Genomic DNA, 17,085 nt, shown 5'->3' with positions numbered 1-17,085 from the left:
TGGGTCCAAAGTGGTAGGATTAAAGGTGTGCCCCACCACTGCCTGGCAGTCTATTAGTTTTAAATGCCAGATGAATCCATTCTTTTACATTTTTGGGTTGGTTTGTTAGCTGATTTGATTTTATGTTGTTTTCCTGGAGGTTTGGTGGCCTAACACCTACACAAGCTCAGGCCCGAATAATAAATAAGTAAAGATCTCTGAAACACAGATCTGGGGCTGGTAATAGCTGGTCATGGAATCAATAACACACACATGGAGTCATGGAGTATTAATTTACAAGCAGCTATATCCTCACCTGTGGGGGAGAGGGACATGAAACAATTTCCACAGCCTTTGTATTGGAGGTGATGGTGGTAATGGTTAGGATTCCTTCTCTCTTTCTTTCTTTCTTTCTTTCTTTCTTTCTTTCTTTCTTTCTTTCTTTCTTTCTTTCTTTCTTTCTTTCTTTCTTTATTTTTTATTTTGAAACAGGGTTTCTCTGTGTAGTCCTGGAACTCACTTTGTGGACATGGAATGACATGAATTTTAGGAAAAAGAGATATTAATGGCCGGGCGTGGTGGCGCATGCCTTTAATCCCAGCACTCGGGAGGCAGAGGCAGGCTGATTTCTGAGTTCGAGGCCAGCCTGGTCTACAAAGTGAGCTCCAGGACAGCCAGGGCTATACAGAGAAACCCTGTCTCGTAAAAACAAAAAAAAAAAAAAAAAAAGAGAGATATTAATGGATTAATATTACTTCTATACATACATGCATACATACATACATACATACATACATACATACATACATACATACATATAATTATACATACACACATAATTTTTTCAAATAGAATTAGAGTAGACCTGAGGCAATTGTGGAACATACCTTTAACCTCGGGCAGATTTCTGTGTTCAAGGTCACCCTGTGTTACAGAGTTAGTGTCAAGTCAGCTAGGGCTACACAGAGAAACCGTATCTCAGTAAAAAGAAAAAAATAATAGAAAGAAAGAAAGAGAGAGAGAGAGAGAGAGAGAGAGAGAGATTTAAAAAAAAAAAACTTAGTCTGGGCAGTGGTGCTTTTAATCCCAGCATTTGGGAAGCAGAGGCAGACAGATTAATATGTTCAAGGCCATCATGGTCTACAGAGTAAGTTCCAGGACAGCCAGGGTTACAGAGAGAAAGTGCATCATGAAAAAACAAAGCTATATTAAATAAATAAAATTTAAAAATTAAAAAATAGCCGGGACTGGTGGCACATACCTTTAATCCCAGCACTCCGGAGGCAGAGATGGGAAGATTTCTGGGTTCAAGATCAGCCTTGTCTGCAAAGTGAGTTCCAGGACAGCCAGGGCTATACAGAGAAACCCTGTTTCATAAAACAAAAAATAAAATTAAATTAAATTAAAATTACAATTACAATTACAATTAAAAAGAATTAGAAAAAAAGATTACAGAAATCAAACATAAACCACTAGATGGCATGTAACCACAATTACAGCAGAAATATTGCACACACACACACACAAACTCTGTCATAAAATCAAATGTGCCTTCATGATCAAAGTTCAATAGTCAATACTGCTAGAAGAATCATATGTCTGAAAATAAAAGCCAGAACCTTTTCTGCTTTTGTTTTCTTTTGCCCCAAGATAGGGTTTCTCTTGATGTAGCCCTGGCATCCCTGCCTGGAACTTGCTCTGTAGGCTTGGGTAGCCTCAAACTCACAGAGGTCCTCTCTGCCTGCTTCTGCCACCTACACATCCAGGCAGAAGCTAGAATCTCTCTCTTTTTTTTTTTTTTACCTTCTTTTCATTTATTTGTTTGTTTGTTATCATTACTATTAGTTTTCAATGTAAGTGTGTGTGTATGTGCTCTATCTGCTGCCTAGATGACTGCATGACAGAAGAAGGCACCAGAACCTAGGTGAATCCACCATGCAGTTCCTGAAAATTAATTAAAAGAAAAAAAAAAAAAAAAGGAAATTCAAATCACATAGCAAGGAAAATTAATTAAAAAAAAGAAAGGAAATTGAAATCACATAGCAAGTAGAAATCTGCACAGCTGTCAGAGTGCTATTTAAGGCTTACTGTAAATAATAAAAATTGTTATGTGTCTTTTATCCAAAAACAGAAGGGAGGTGGTGTGCCTGCATATGGAAGGTGACAAGTGGGTGGCAGCCCTCTTGTCCTCTGACTGACATCTATCCTCATAAAGATGGAGGTGGCTGACTGTCACGTGACCTAATGCTCAAGGTAGCTTTTGTGTCCAGCCTCTAGGTGGCCTAGTTTGCATGTGCAGAAAGGTGAGGAGGCTCCCTAAAGCAGCCAGAACTCTTGACCATCCACAGACAGCCTCATACTGTCTTTTGTTATACTTTTAATTGCCAGACTCTGAATTGGTCAGTCTAAATTCTTTTGGTTTAATTAAATTATAATTAAAATGCATAATAAATGAAAAATATAACCAGTCATTCTGAAACTCCTTTTGTGTAACTCAGACTGTAGAATAAGCTAGCTGCAAAGTTACAGTGATCCACCTCCCTCTGCCAGCACTGCCACAACCACTGCCTGTCAAAAGCAAAAATCATAAAAAGGAAGAGGGGAGAGGGAACAAAAATAAGAAGATAAGAATCGTAGCCGGTCATAGTGGTATACAACTTTCATGCCAGCATTTGAAAAGCAGAGGCAGGCTCTTACTGGATTGAGGCCTACAAAGTGTCTTCAAGACAGCCAGGGCTGCTTACACTAAGAAACTATATATGAAAAGAATAAATTTAAGAAAGAAAAAAAAAAAAGAAAAGAAAGAAAGAATGGAAGGAAGGAAGGAAGAAAGGGAGAGGGGGGAACAGAGAGAGGGAGCAGAAGAAAAAAAGAAAGAAAGAAAAGAAAAAGAGAAACAGGCAGACTTAGGAGGTAGTGTTACTTGATTGGAGATATCATTTCTCTGTGTAGGCAGGCAGGCAGGCAGGCAGACAGCCATAGTTGTTTGCTTTAGTTTAGCTTGGTTTGGTTTTCAGGAAGTGTTGCCGAGGTCATACACAAGCACAGGCCCAAGAAATAAATAAATAAATAAGAAACACACATCTGGGGGGGGGCTAGCTTGGCCATGGAGTCACACACACACACACACACACACACACACACACACACACACACACACACACTAATAAAATCAGGACATCCAGTGTCTTGGCCATCAATAGTGTGACATTCATGTCTTAAATTGCAAACCAGAAAGTCAGTTGCCCACGTACAAGTCTCTTTCTTCCAAGTAAGATGTCAGTTCCCAGGGAGGCCTTGGGAACTTAAACTTTACTCACTCACACCCTACTCAAAATAGAAGTCTGATTCTAAGTGGTCTGTGCACTGAATCGGTGGTGTGGGTGTCTCTCTTGTGTTAGGGCAGGGCGGGGGTTCCATCCCCAGTGCAGGTTCTAGGAGCAAATGCCAGAAAAGTATACACATGTGCGGGTGTAGGAAATGCTGCTGGGTGGTCAGTTTGAGTCCAAGCCTATTGCAGATAACTATAGAACAAAGGAAGCAGTTCGATTGGCTTCTATCTTGATTGGTTTCTGAGGACACATCCAAGGAGAATATGTAATCAATTCTGGCAGTAACAGCAGAAACAAGCTGTGAGAAAGTGTCCTTATAATAGTAGTTAACAGCACAAAATGGCAGGCTAGCCAGGTAAGAGGTTACCTAGCCCTTATCTAATCTGAAGTAGGCCTTCACATTCCATCTAGGCCTTACTCTTTTACCTATACCTTAACAGCCAGCAGCTTTGCCCTCTGAGCACAGGCATGTATAGATCAATGAATATCTTTCTCTGTATTCATTTATTTATGAGAGACAAAGTCTCTGTACATGGTGCAAAAACATACAAGACAGCCCAGGCCGGCCACTCAATAATTTCTGCAGGCATGTGATGGAGGTAGGGTGGGCAAGTGGCATCCAAACTGTGTGAGCAGTTCCATGCCACTTAGTTATCATTATTTGTTTTATGTATGTATGTATGTATGTATGTATGTATGTATGTATGTATGTATGTGTGTGTGATTACTTAGTTAGTTTCGTATTTAATTGAACCAGGGTTATTGGGGGGGGGGAAGGAAATTTTTTTCTATATATACAAGCAATTGTAATTTGTTATAGTGTCCCTCCCTTTTGTGAAGTTTGGATTGGGTTTTGCTTGGGATTGTTTGTTTGTTTGTTTGTTTGTTTGTTTGTTTTTCCAGACAGGGTTTCTCTGTGTAGTCCGGGCTGTCCTGGAACTCACTCTGTAGACCAGGCTGGCCTCCAATTCAGAAATCTGCCTGCCTCTGCCTCCAAAGTGCTCCCAAAGGCATGTGCCACCACTGCTCTGCTGTACTATTTAAACAGCCCACCCCACCCCACCCCCCAAAAAAGAGCAACAGCAAAACTTTACTGACTGCATATCCAATCCAACCACTCCCAGCTAACTTAGGTAATGTGCGTTTCTGTGCCAGTTGATTTTATATATATATAAATACTGTGTGTGTGTTTGTGTGAAATACAATACAATAAAATAAAATTAAGATGCTCAATTTCTTCACAAGCTTTGTTTTATTTTATTTTTGAAGGTTTTATTTATTTTTTTATTTATATGAGTACACTGCAGCTGTCTTCCAACACACACCAGAAGTGTGCATCGGATTCCAAAGTCACCATGTGGTTTGTGGGAATTGAACTCAGGACCTCTGGAAGAACAGTCAACGCTCTTCAGACCTTCACACACGTTTTATTTTATTAAGCATTAAACATGAAGTAGAAATCATTTAGATATTGTCCAGATTGGCCTTACCAATTCCTAAATTGCTGGCAGGGTGAGGCTTCTAGTGAAAGTCTTCTAGTGAGCGGAGGCTTCCTCTTTCTGTTGGGGTGTGTTATCAACTCCATTACCATTTCCAAAGATCTCAGTGTGAGCCTATTGTTTGGTTCAGTGGGTTGCCAGAGCAAATGTGGACCTGAAAGGACAGTGAGTTCAGAGAATTCACACTGAAATCATCACTCAGGGACTTGAGGCAGAAAACTAGCCAGCCAGCCTCTGGATAGACATGGCTCAGCAGTTCAGAGAACCAGGCCATCGCAAATAGTTCACAGACTTGCAGATCCCTTCCCCCCACCGCACCCCTCCCCCAACCCCACCCAAACATAGGGAGAGAAGGCAGTGAGGGGGAGGGGGAGGTGTTGTGAGAGAATTTAGATAGCTGGAGACTTCATTCATTTACTTCTTTTATTGAGTGTATGGTGAAAGAGGGAAAATGGCTCAAAAGGGAGGGAGGGCAGACCATCTTCCCATGCTGGGATCATTCATGCTTTAAGAAGGAAGGCTGGAGGCTGGAGGCTCAGCGGTTAAGAGCCTTGACTGCTCTTCTGAAGATCAGGAGTTCAAATCCCAGCAACCACATAGTGGTTCACAACCACCCACAATGAGATCTGGTGCCCTCTTCTGGTGTGTCTGAAAACTGCTACAGTGTACTTACCTATAATAAATGAATCTGAAGAAGGGGGAGGAGGGGGAGGGGGAAGGCAGCCAGTCAGTCCAAAGGTGCTGGTGTGCACTCTAGGTGCTTTATCAAAAAGCCTTTAGTTCTGCTCTCCCATTTGATTCCCAAAAAGCAGTCTTGGAACCCTGTGCAGAGATAGATAGAAATGGCAACCACAGCAAACAAGCTAGTTAGTGAGTGAGTGAGTGAGTGAGTGAGTGAGTGAGCAGAGCAAGAGAGCTGGCTGGCAAAACACACAAAGCCAAAAGAAATGTCTGTCAAGTTTGGCCCCACAAAACAAAGCAAGCTCACATACATTCCCTGAGACTCATCCCTGGCTACAGGGAGTGTGATGTCCCTGAGTATTTTTGGAAGAAAGAAAGAAAGAAAGAAGAGAGAGAGAGAGAGAGAGAGAGAGAGAGAGAGAGAGAAAGAAAGAAAGAAAGAAAGAAAGAAAGAAAGAAAGAAAGAAAGAAAGAAGAAAGAGAGAAAGAAAGAAAGAAAATATTTTTAAAAATATTATTTGGAAAAATATTACTTGAAAAAATCATATTTCCAGGAAAAATATTCCTTGGAAATATGATTTCTTTAATCTGTGTACCCAAGACTAACACACACACACACACATGCACACAAACATGGAGCTACTAGTGGAATAGAACTTAACTGAATCCAGTGCAGAAGGTTGAGGATTCACTGAAAAGTCACCAGCAGCCTTGGCACACATGTTTTTTTTTTTTTGTTTTTTTTTTTTCTTTTTTTTTTTGGTTTTTCGAGACAGGGTTTCTCTGTGTAGCCCTCGCTGTCCTGGAACTCACTCTGTAGACCAGGCTGGCCTCAAACTCAGAAATCCGCCTGCCTCTGCCTCCCGAGTGCTGGGATGGCACACATGTTTTTCTCTTGCTTTTTGTCTATTACTTCTTTATTATTTTTAGGATGTGGGGGTCTTTCAAGACAGTGTTTCTCTGTGTAGCCCTGGGTGTCTTGGAACTCACTCTGTAGACCAGGATGGCCTGGCATGCACAAATCTGCCAGCCTCTGCCTCCAATGTGGTAGGATTAAAGGTGTGCCCCAACACTGCCCGGAAGTCTATTACTTTTAAATGGCAGATGAGTCCATTCTTTTACATTTTTCTGTTTGTTTGTTAGCTGATTTGATTTTATGTTGTTTCCCTGGAGGTGTACAACCTACACAAGCTCAGGCATGGAAAATAAATAAGTAAAGATCTCTGAAACACAAATCTGGGGCTGGTACTAGCTGGCCATGGAATCCTATACACACACATGGAGTATTAATTTACAAGCAGGTACATACTTACCTGTGGGGGAGAGGGACATGAAAGAGTTTCCACAGCCTTTTTATTGGTGGTCTGGGTTAGGATTTCTTGTTTATTTGTTTGTTTGTTTGTTTGTGTGTTTGATTTTTTTTTTTTTTTTGAGACAGGTTTTCTCTGTGTAGCCTTGGCTGTCCTGGAACTCACTTTGTGGACCAGGCTGGACTTGAACTTAGAAATCTGCCTGCCTCTGCCTCCCAAGTGCTGGGATTAAAGGGGTGTTCCAGCACACCTGGCTTCCTTGTTTATTTCTAAAAATCCTTGGAAATATGATTTCTTTTTTTTTTTTTGTTTTTGTTTTTCAAGACAGGGTTTCTCTGTATAGCCCTGGCTGTCCTGGAACTCACTTTGTAGACCAGGCAGGCCTCGAACTCAGAAATCCGCCTGCCTCTGCCTCCTGAGTGCTGGGATTAAAGGCGTGCGCCACCACACCCGGCTCGGAAATATGATTTCTTAATCTGTGTACCCAGGACTAACACACATACACACATGCACACAAACATGGAGTGAGAGAGAAAGATAAGGAGGAATGACATGAAGTTTAGGAAAAAGAGATATTAATGGATTAATATTACTTCTATACATAAATACACGTTTTTTTAAAAATATTTTTTATTATGTATTTTCCTCAATTACATTTCCAATGCTATCCCAAAAGTCCCCCATACCCTCCCCCCCTTGTTTTCTTAAAGAGAGAATTACGGTAGATCTGAGGCAATTGTGGACCACACCTTTAGCCTCAGGCAGATTTCTGCATTCAAGGTCACCCTGCCTTAAGGAGTGACTTCCAAGTCAGCCAGGGCTACACAATGAATCCCTATCTGAGATTTTTTTTTTTTTATTTTGAAACAGGGTTTCTCTGTGTAGTCCTGGAACTCACTTTGTGGACCTGGAATGACATGAATTTTAGGAAAAAGAGATATTAATGGATTAATATTACTTCTATACATACATACATATAATCATACATACACACATAATTTTTTCAAATAGAATTAGAGTAGACCTGAGGCAATTGTGGAACATACCTTTAACCTCATGTCAGCTAGGGCTACACAGAGAAACCGTATCTCAGTAAAAAGAAAAAAATAATAGAAAGAAAGAGAGAGAGAGAGAGAGAGAGAGAGAGAGAGAGAGATTTTCAAAAAAAAAAAACTTAGTCTGGGCAGTGGTGCTTTTAATCCCAGCATTTGGGAAGCAGAGGCAGACAGATTAATATGTTCAAGGCCATCATGGTCTACAGAGTGAGTTCCAGGACAGCCAGGGTTACAGAGAGAAAGTGCATCATGAAAAAACAAAGCTATATTAAATAAATAAAATTTAAAAATTAAAAAATAGCCGGGACTGGTGGCACATACCTTTAATCCCAGCACTCCGGAGGCAGAGATGGGAAGATTTCTGGGTTCGAGGTCAGCCTAGTCTGCAAAGTGAGTTCCAGGACAGCCAGGGCTATACAGAGAAACCCTGTTTCGTAAAACAAAAAATAAAATAAAATTAAATTAAATTAAAATTACAATTACAATTAAAAAGAATTAGAAAAAAAGATTACAGAAATCAAACATAAACCACTAGATGGCATGTAACCACAATTACAGCAGAAATATTGCACACACACACACACACACACAAACTCTGTCATAAAATCGAATGTGCCTTCATGATCAAAGTTCGATAGTCAATACTGCTAGAAGAATCATACGTCTGAAAATAAAAGCCAGAACCTTTTCTGCTTTTGTTTTCTTTTGCCCCAAGATAGGGTTTCTCTTGATGTAGCCCTGGCATCCCTGCCTGGAACTTGCTCTGTAGGCTTGGGTAGCCTCAAACTCACAGAGGTCCTCTCTGCCTGCTTCTGCCACCTACACATCCAGGCAGAAGCTAGAATCTTTTTTTTTTTTAACCTTCTTTTCTTTTATTTGTTTGTTTGTTATCATTACTATTAGTTTTCTTTTTTTTTTTTTGGTTTTTCGAGGCAGGGTTTCTCTGTGTAGCCTTGGCTGTCCTGGAACTCATTCTGTAGACCAGGCTGGCCTCGAACTCAGAAATCCGCCTGCCTCTGCCTCCCGAGTGCTGGGACTAAAGGCGTGCGCCACCACGCCCGGCATACTATTAGTTTTCAAAGTATGTGTGTGTGTATGTGCTCTATCTGCTGCCTAGATGACTGCATGACAGAAGAAGGCACCAGAACCTAGGTGAATCCACCATGCAGTTCCTGAAAATTAATTAAAAGAAAAAAAACAAAAAAAGGAAATTCAAATCACATAGCAAGTAGAAATCTGCACAGCTGTCAGAGTGTTATTTAAGGCTTACTGTAAATAATAAAAATTGTTATGTGTCTTTTATCCAAAAACAGAAGGGAGGTGGTGTGCCTGCATATGGAAGGTGACAAGTGGGTGGCAGCCCTCTTGTCCTCTGACTGACATCTATCCTCATAAAGATGGAGGTGGCTGACTGTCACGTGACCTAATGCTCAAGGTAGCTTTTGTGTCCAGCCTCTAGGTAGCCTAGTTTGCATGTGCAGAAAGGTGAGGAGGCTCCCTAAAGCAGCCAGAACCCTTGACCATCCACAGACAGCCTCATACTGTCTTTTGTTATACTTTTAAATGCCAGACTCTGAATTGGTCAGTCTAAATTCTTTTGGTTTAATTAAATTATAATTAAAATGCATAATAAATGAAAAATATAACCAGTCATTCTGAAACTCCTTTTGTGTAACTCAGACTGTAGAATAAGCTAGCTGCAAAGTTACAGTGATCCACCTCCCTCTGCCAGCACTGCCACAACCACTGCCTGTCAAAAGCAAAAATCATAAAAAGGAAGAGGGGAGAGGGAACAAAAATAAGAAGATAAGAATCGTAGCCGGTCATAGTGGTATACAACTTTCATGCCAGCATTTGAAAAGCAGAGGCAGGCTCTTACTGGATTGAGGCCTACAAAGTGTCTTCAAGACAGCCAGGGCTGCTTACACTAAGAAACTATGTATGAAAAGAATAAATTTAAGAAAGAAAAAAAAAAAGAAAAGAAAGAAAAAAAAAGAAAAGAAAGAAAGAAAGAAAGAAAGAAAGAAAGAAAGGAAGGAAGGAAGGAAGGAAAGAAGGAAGGAAGGAAGGAAGAAAGGGAGAGGGGGGAACAGAGAGAGGGAGCAGAAGAAAAAAAGAAAGAAAAAAAAGAAAAAGAGAAACAGGCAGACTTAGGAGGTAGTGTTACTTGATTGGAGATATCATTTCTCTGTGTAGGCAGGCAGGCAGGCAGGCAGGCAGGCAGACAGCCATAGTTGTTTGCTTTAGTTTAGCTTGGTTTGGTTTTCAGGAAGTGTTGCCGAGGTCATACACAAGCACAGGCCCAAGAAATAAATAAATAAATAAATAAGAAACACACATCTGGGAGGGGGGGGGGCTAGCTTGGCCATGGAGTCACACACACACACACACACACACACACACACACTAATAAAATCAGGACATCCAGTGTCTTGGCCATCAATAGTGTGACATTCATGTCTTAAATTGCAAACCAGAAAGTCAGTTGCCCACCTACAAGTCTCTTTCTTCCAAGTAAGATGTCAGTTCCCAGGGAGGCCTTGGGAACTTACACTTTACTCACTCACACCCTACTCAAAATAGAAGTCTGATTCTAAGTAGTCTGTGCACTGAATCGGTGGTTTGGGTGTCTCTCTTGTGTTGGGGCAGGGCGGGGGTTCCATCCCCAGTGCAGGTTCTAGGAGCAAATGCCAGAAAAGTATACACATGTGCGGGTGTAGGAAATGCTGCTGGGTGGTCAGTTTGAGTCCAAGCCTATTGCAGATAACTATAGAACAAAGGAAGCAGTTCGATTGGCTTCTATCTTGATTGGTTTCTGAGGACACATCCAAGGAGAATATGTAATCAATTCTGGCAGTAACAGCAGAATGGCAGGCTAGCCAGGTAAGAGGTTACCTAGCCCTTATCTAATCTGAAGTAGGCCTTCACATTCCATCTAGGCCTTACTCTTTTACCTATACCTTAACAGACAGCAGCTTTGCCCTCTGAGCCATCGCACAGGCATGTATAGATCAATGAATATCTTTCTCTGTATTCATTTATTTATGAGAGACAAAGTCTCTGTACATGGTGCAAAAACATACAAGACAGACTCAATAATTTCTGCAGGCATGTGATGGAGGTGGCATCCAAACTGTGTAAGCAGTTCCATGCCACGTAGTTATCATTATTTGTTTTATGTATGTATGTTTGTATGTGTGAGATTACTTAGTTAGTTTCGTATTTAATTGAACCAGGGTTATTTGGGGGGGGGGGGAGGAAATTTTTTTCTATATATACAAGCAATTGTAATTTGTTATAGTGTCCCTCCCTTTTGTGAAGTTTGGATTGGGTTTTGCTTGGGATTGTTTGTTTGTTGGTTGGTTGGTTTTTCCAGACAGGGTTTCTCTGTGTAGCCCGGGCTGTACTGGAACTCACTCTGTAGACCAGGCTGGCCTCCAATTCAGAAATCTGCCTGCCTCTGCCTTCCAAGTGCTCCCAAAGGCATGTGCCACCACTGCTCTGCTGTACTATTTAAACAGCCCACCCCCCCCCAAAAAAAAAGAGCAACAGCAAAACTGCAAATGTTCCTTCCTTCTCTGCATATCCAATCCAACCACTCCCAGCTAACTTAGGTAATGTGCGTTTCTGTGCCAGTTGATTATATATATATATATATATATATATATATATATATATATATATATATATATATATATATATATATAAAATACTGTGTGTGTGTGAAATACAATACAATAAAATAAAATTAAGATGCTCAATTTCTTCACAAGCTTTGTTTTATTTTATTTTTGAAGGTTTTATTTATTTTTTTATTTATATGAGTACACTGCAGCTGTCTTCCAACACACACCAGAAGTGTGCATCGGATTCCAAAGTCACCATGTGGTTCGTGGGAATTTAACTCAGGACCTCTGGAAGAACAGTCAACGCTCTTCAGACCTTCACACACGTTTTATTTTATTAAGCATTAAACATGAAGTAGAAATCATTTAGATATTGTCCAGATTGGCCTTACCAATTCCTAAATTGCTGGCAGGGTGAGGCTTCTAGTGAAAGTCTTCTAGTGAGCGGAGGCTTCCTCTTTCTGTTGGGGTGTGTTATCAACTCCATTACCATTTCCAAAGATCTCAGTGTGAGCCTATTGTTTGGTTCAGTGGGTTGCCAGAGCAAATGTGGACCTGAAAGGACAGTGAGTTCAGAGAATTCACACTGAAATCATCACTCAGGGACTTGAGGCAGAAAACTAGCCAGCCAGCCTCTGGATAGACATGGCTCAGCAGTTCAGAGAACCAGACCATCGCAAATAGTCCACAAACCTGCAGGGACGACTTGCAGATCCCTTCCCCCCACCCCACCCCTCCCCCAGCCCCACCCAAACATAGGGAGAGAAGGCAGTGAGGGGGAGGGGGAGGTGTTGTGAGAGAATTTAGATTGCTCGAACAAATAGCTGGAGACTTCAATCATTTACTTCTTTTATTGAGCGTATGGTGAAAGAGGGAAAATGGCTCAAAAGGGAGGGAGGGAGGGAGGGAGGGAGGGCAGACCGTCTTCCCATGCTGGGATCATTCATGCTTTAAGAAGGAATGCAGGAGGCTGGAGGCTCAGCGGTTAAGAGCCCTGACTGCTCTTCTGAAGATCATGAGTTCAAATCCCAGCAACCACATAGTGGTTCACAACCACCCACAATGAGATCTGGTGCCCTCTTCTGGTGTGTCTGAAAACTGCTACAGTGTACTTACCTATAATAAATGAATCTGAAGAAGGGGGAGGAGGGGGAGGGGGAAGGCAGCCAGTCAGTCCAAAGGTGCTGGTGTGCACTCTAGGTGCTTTATCAAAAAGCCTTTAGTTCTGCTCTCCCATTTGATTCCCAAAGGGCAGTCTTGGAACCCTGTGCAGAGATAGATAGAAATGGCAACCACAGCAAACAAGCTAGTTAGTGAGTGAGTGAGTGAGTGAGTGAGTGAGTGAGCAGAGCAAGAGAGCTGGCTGGCAAAACACACAAAGCCAAAAGAAATGTCTGTCAAGTTTGGCCCCACAAAACAAAGCAAGCTCACATACATTCCCTGAGACTCATCCCTGGCTACAGGGAGTGTGATGTCCCTGAGTATTTTTGGAAGAAAGAAAGAAAGAAAGAAAGAGAGAGAGAGAGAGAGAGAGAGAGAGAGAGAGAGAGAGAGAGAGAGAGAAAGAAAGAAAGAAAGAAAGAAAGAAAGAAAGAAAGAAAGAAAGAAGGTGGTGTCCTTCCTACATCCCCCTTGCATGAGCTAGAGGTTTCTTTTCCTCCTCCTCCTCCTCCTCTTCTTCCTCTTCTTCTTCTTCTTCTTCTTCTTCATTTTTAGTAGAGGCAGAGAGAGTAGAGAAGAGGAGCTAGAAGTTTATTAAGTTTACCTCACAAAACAGTCTGTGTTGATTGATGCCAGGATGAAGGAAGAGAGAAAGACAGAGAGACAGAGAGACAGATAGACAGACAGACAGACAGACAGACAGACAGACAGACAGACAGAAAGAAAGACAGAAAGACAGAAAGACAGAACTAGGTTGGTGAGAGAAATGGCTCAGCAGGTAAAACAGTGATTTTCCAAAGGCCCTGAGTTCAACTACCAATCACCTGTAATGAGATCTGACACCCTCTTCTGGTACATCTTAAGTCAGCTACAGGGTACTTTAAATAAATAAATAAATAAATAAATAAATAAATAAATGGAAGGAAGGAAGGAAGGAAGGAAGGAAGGAAGGAAGGAAGGAAGGAAGATATATATTGTCTCAGGGCAGTCCCAAAAACTCAGTCCTTTAAGCCTCTGGTAAACTCTGAAGGGGTAAGAGGTACAAATTCATCAGTCCTGCCTGCCTGCAGGTTGTGCCTTGCTTACTTCACTAAGACCCAAACTTTGTTTGATGTTTTTTGTTGTAGTTGTTGTTGTTGTTTTGGTTTGGTTTGGTTTGGTTTGGTTTGGGGTTTTTTTTTTCTTTTTTTTTTTTTTGCCTCTGCCTCCCAAGTGTTGGGATTAAAGGCATGAAGCACCACTGGTCGGAACAAGTAAGAAAGTAAGTAAGTAAGTAAGTACGTACATACATACATACATACATACATACATACATACATACACACATACATACATAAAGAGGGGACACACATGCCTAGAGGTTGTTGTTGTTTTACAGCTTTATTGTATAAAGGCAGAGGGAAAGAGAGAAGGTAGAAAGAGGGAGAGAGGCCACGTGGAGAGGAGGAAGGATGCCTAAGGTTTTAAGATGCTCAATTTCTCCACAAATTTTATTTGGAGAGCTGGCTCAGTGGTTAAGAGCACTGTCCTCTCTTCCAGAGGTCCTTCCTGAGTTCAATTTCCAACAATCATGTGGTGGCTAACAACCATCTGTCGTGGGATCCCATGTATTATTCTGGTGTGTGTCTGAAGACAGCTGCAGTGTAGTCGTATAAACAATGCCTGCATGCATGCATGCATGCATGCATGCGTACGTACATACATACATACATACATACATACATACATACATACATAATGTTTAAAAAAAAATAGAGCCAGGCAGTGGTGGGTGGGCACACACCTTTAATCTCAGCACTTGGGAGGCAGAGGCAGGCAGGCGGATTTCTGAGTTTGAGTTCAGCCTGGTCTACAGAGTGAGTTCCAGAACAGCCAGGGCTACACAGAGAAATCCTGTCTTGAAAAAAAGAAAAAGAAAAAAAACAAAACAAAACCAAAAACACCAAAACCAAAACCAAAATTTAGAAATAGCAAGCCATGTAAATACTGTCCAGAAGATTCTGTCCTTAGAAGTAGCAGAACAGGGCTGGGTGAGAATGAGTGAGTGAATGGGCCTTCCTCTTTCTGATAGGGTGTGTTATCAACTCCATTACCATTTCCAAAGGGCTACATTCCTCTGGAGCAACGTGGACCAGAAAACAAAGAGTTCAGAGAGAAAGACACAGATGTGCAGGTCCCTACCCCCACGAGGAGATGGCGGCTTGGGGTGGGGAGTAGGGGGAGGTGTAGAAGGGGAATTTAGGTAGCTTAGACAAATAAATAACTGGAAACGTCATTCATTCTTTTATTTATTTTATTTTACTTTATTTTATTTTATTGAGTGTATGGTGGAAGAGTGAAACTGGGTCAAAAGGGAGGGAGGGAGGGAGGGAGGGAGGGAGGGAGGGAGGGAGGGAGGGAGGGCAGTCTGCACGGGTACAAAGGGAAACCATGTCAAACCAAATGAAGTCAAGCAAGCAAGCAAAACAATTCATTGTACAAAGTCAAGCAAGCAAGCAAAACAATTCATTGTACATAGCCGAAGGAGAAAAAAAAAGTTAAAGATCACTTTGTTAGAACTTTTCTATATTTTAAGAAACATTAGGGCTGGTGAGATGGCTCAGCAGGTAAGAGCACCCGACAAATCCCAGCAACCACATGGTGGCTCACAACCATCCTTAACAAGATCTGACTCCCTCTTCTGGTGTGTCTGAAGACAGCCACAGTGTACTTACATGTAATAAATAAATAAATCTTAAAAAAAAAAAGAAAAAAAGAAACATTATACGGCTTGATATCCAAACTCTCTGGTCCACTAACATATCGCTCAGACAATGCTACCCAATGCAAAGCCTAGCCTGCATTGTGTGTGTGGGTTATGAAAAACAGAAAGGCAGGAGAAATTGGCTGACGGACCTCCTTATCTGAAAGAAAGAAAAGAGAAAGAGAAATGAAGCAATATAGATGTAGCCCAGTATTTTATTTTTTCCTCAGATTAAGAAAAGTAATCTTTACAAAAATCTAGCCATATCACTGTAACCTTCATCCATTCCGTTGAGATACCCGAGAGATACCTGACACCCCACAAACACCCAAATCGGAAACAAAAGAAACCTCCCAGACCAGCCAACTAATTGGTCCAACTAATTTCAAATGAATAAATGAAACCGGGCCAACTAGTTGATCTCATTATGTCTAATAATAATAATAGTAGTAGTAGTAGTAGTAGTAGTAGTAGTAGTAGTAATGCCAGGCAGTGGTGCAGCACACCTTTACTCCCAGCACTTGTGAGGCAGACAGAGGCAGGAGGATTTCTGAGTTTGATTGAGGCCAGGGTGGTCTACAGAGTGAGTTCCTGGGCAGCCAAGACTACACAGAGAAACACTGTCTCGGGGGAAAAAGAAAAAAGCAAGCAAGCAAGCAAGCAAGCAAGCAAGCAAGCAAGCAAACAAACAGCAGACAGACCACTATTTACAAGTTACCCATTTTTGGAATATATATGAAAAGAAAATCCTTTTTGCCAGCTGACTTACCAGTTTTGTTAAAGGAAGAAAACAGAAAAGTCAGATCATCAACCTAAGGATTTTAAGATGGGCTGGAGAGATGGCTTAGTGGTTAAGAGCACCGATTGCCCCCCTCCACACACACACACACAAAAATTAAAAACAAAGCCGGGCGTGGTGGCGCACGCCTTTAATCCCAGCACTCCGGAGGCAGAGGCAGGCGGATTTCTGAGTTCAAGGCCAGCCTGGTCTACAAAGTGAGGTCCAGGACAGCCAGGTCTATTAAAAAAAAAAAAATAAAGTGTGTGTGTGTCCCCGCATATATATATATATATATATATATATATATATATATATATATAAATATAAAAATATAACATCCTTTTAAAATTAAAAAAGGAAAACAAACAAAACTCGAGTAAGGATAACTGGTCGACCTTCAATTTATTCCGCAAAACAAAACAAAAGGAAAATCAGAAAAGAAATCCAGATCAGACATTCTATCGACCGCATTGTGTGGAGAAAAAGACAAGGCCTCCCGGAGTACTATGGTCAACTTCCCAGTTCATTTAAATAAATAAATAAATAAATAAATAAATAAATAAATAAATAAAAATAAAAAATATGTATAAAAAAGTAAAAGAGGCACGGCTATTTGTCTGTGTATACGTATGCAGTTATATAATATTTTAAAAAGAAAAAGGTAAAGAAGTTGGAGTCTTTCTGACATCTGGTCGACCTCCACGGATTGGGGGAAAAAGACAAAGTGCCACCCGGTGTGCTGGTCGACCTCCCAGTCCATTTAAAAAAAAAAAAATATATATATATATATATATATATATATGTATATATATACATATATACACATATATATATGTATAAAGTAAAAGAGGCACACATATACATTTGTGTACGTGTATGTGTGTGGTTATATATATATAAAAAAAAAGTTATATATAC

Source organism: Mus caroli, unplaced genomic scaffold, assembly GCF_978045245.1.
Source record: "Mus caroli unplaced genomic scaffold, Mus_caroli_1 scaffold_122, whole genome shotgun sequence".
Taxonomy (NCBI): domain Eukaryota; kingdom Metazoa; phylum Chordata; class Mammalia; order Rodentia; family Muridae; genus Mus; species Mus caroli.
Note: the sequence above shows the minus strand (reverse complement) of the source record.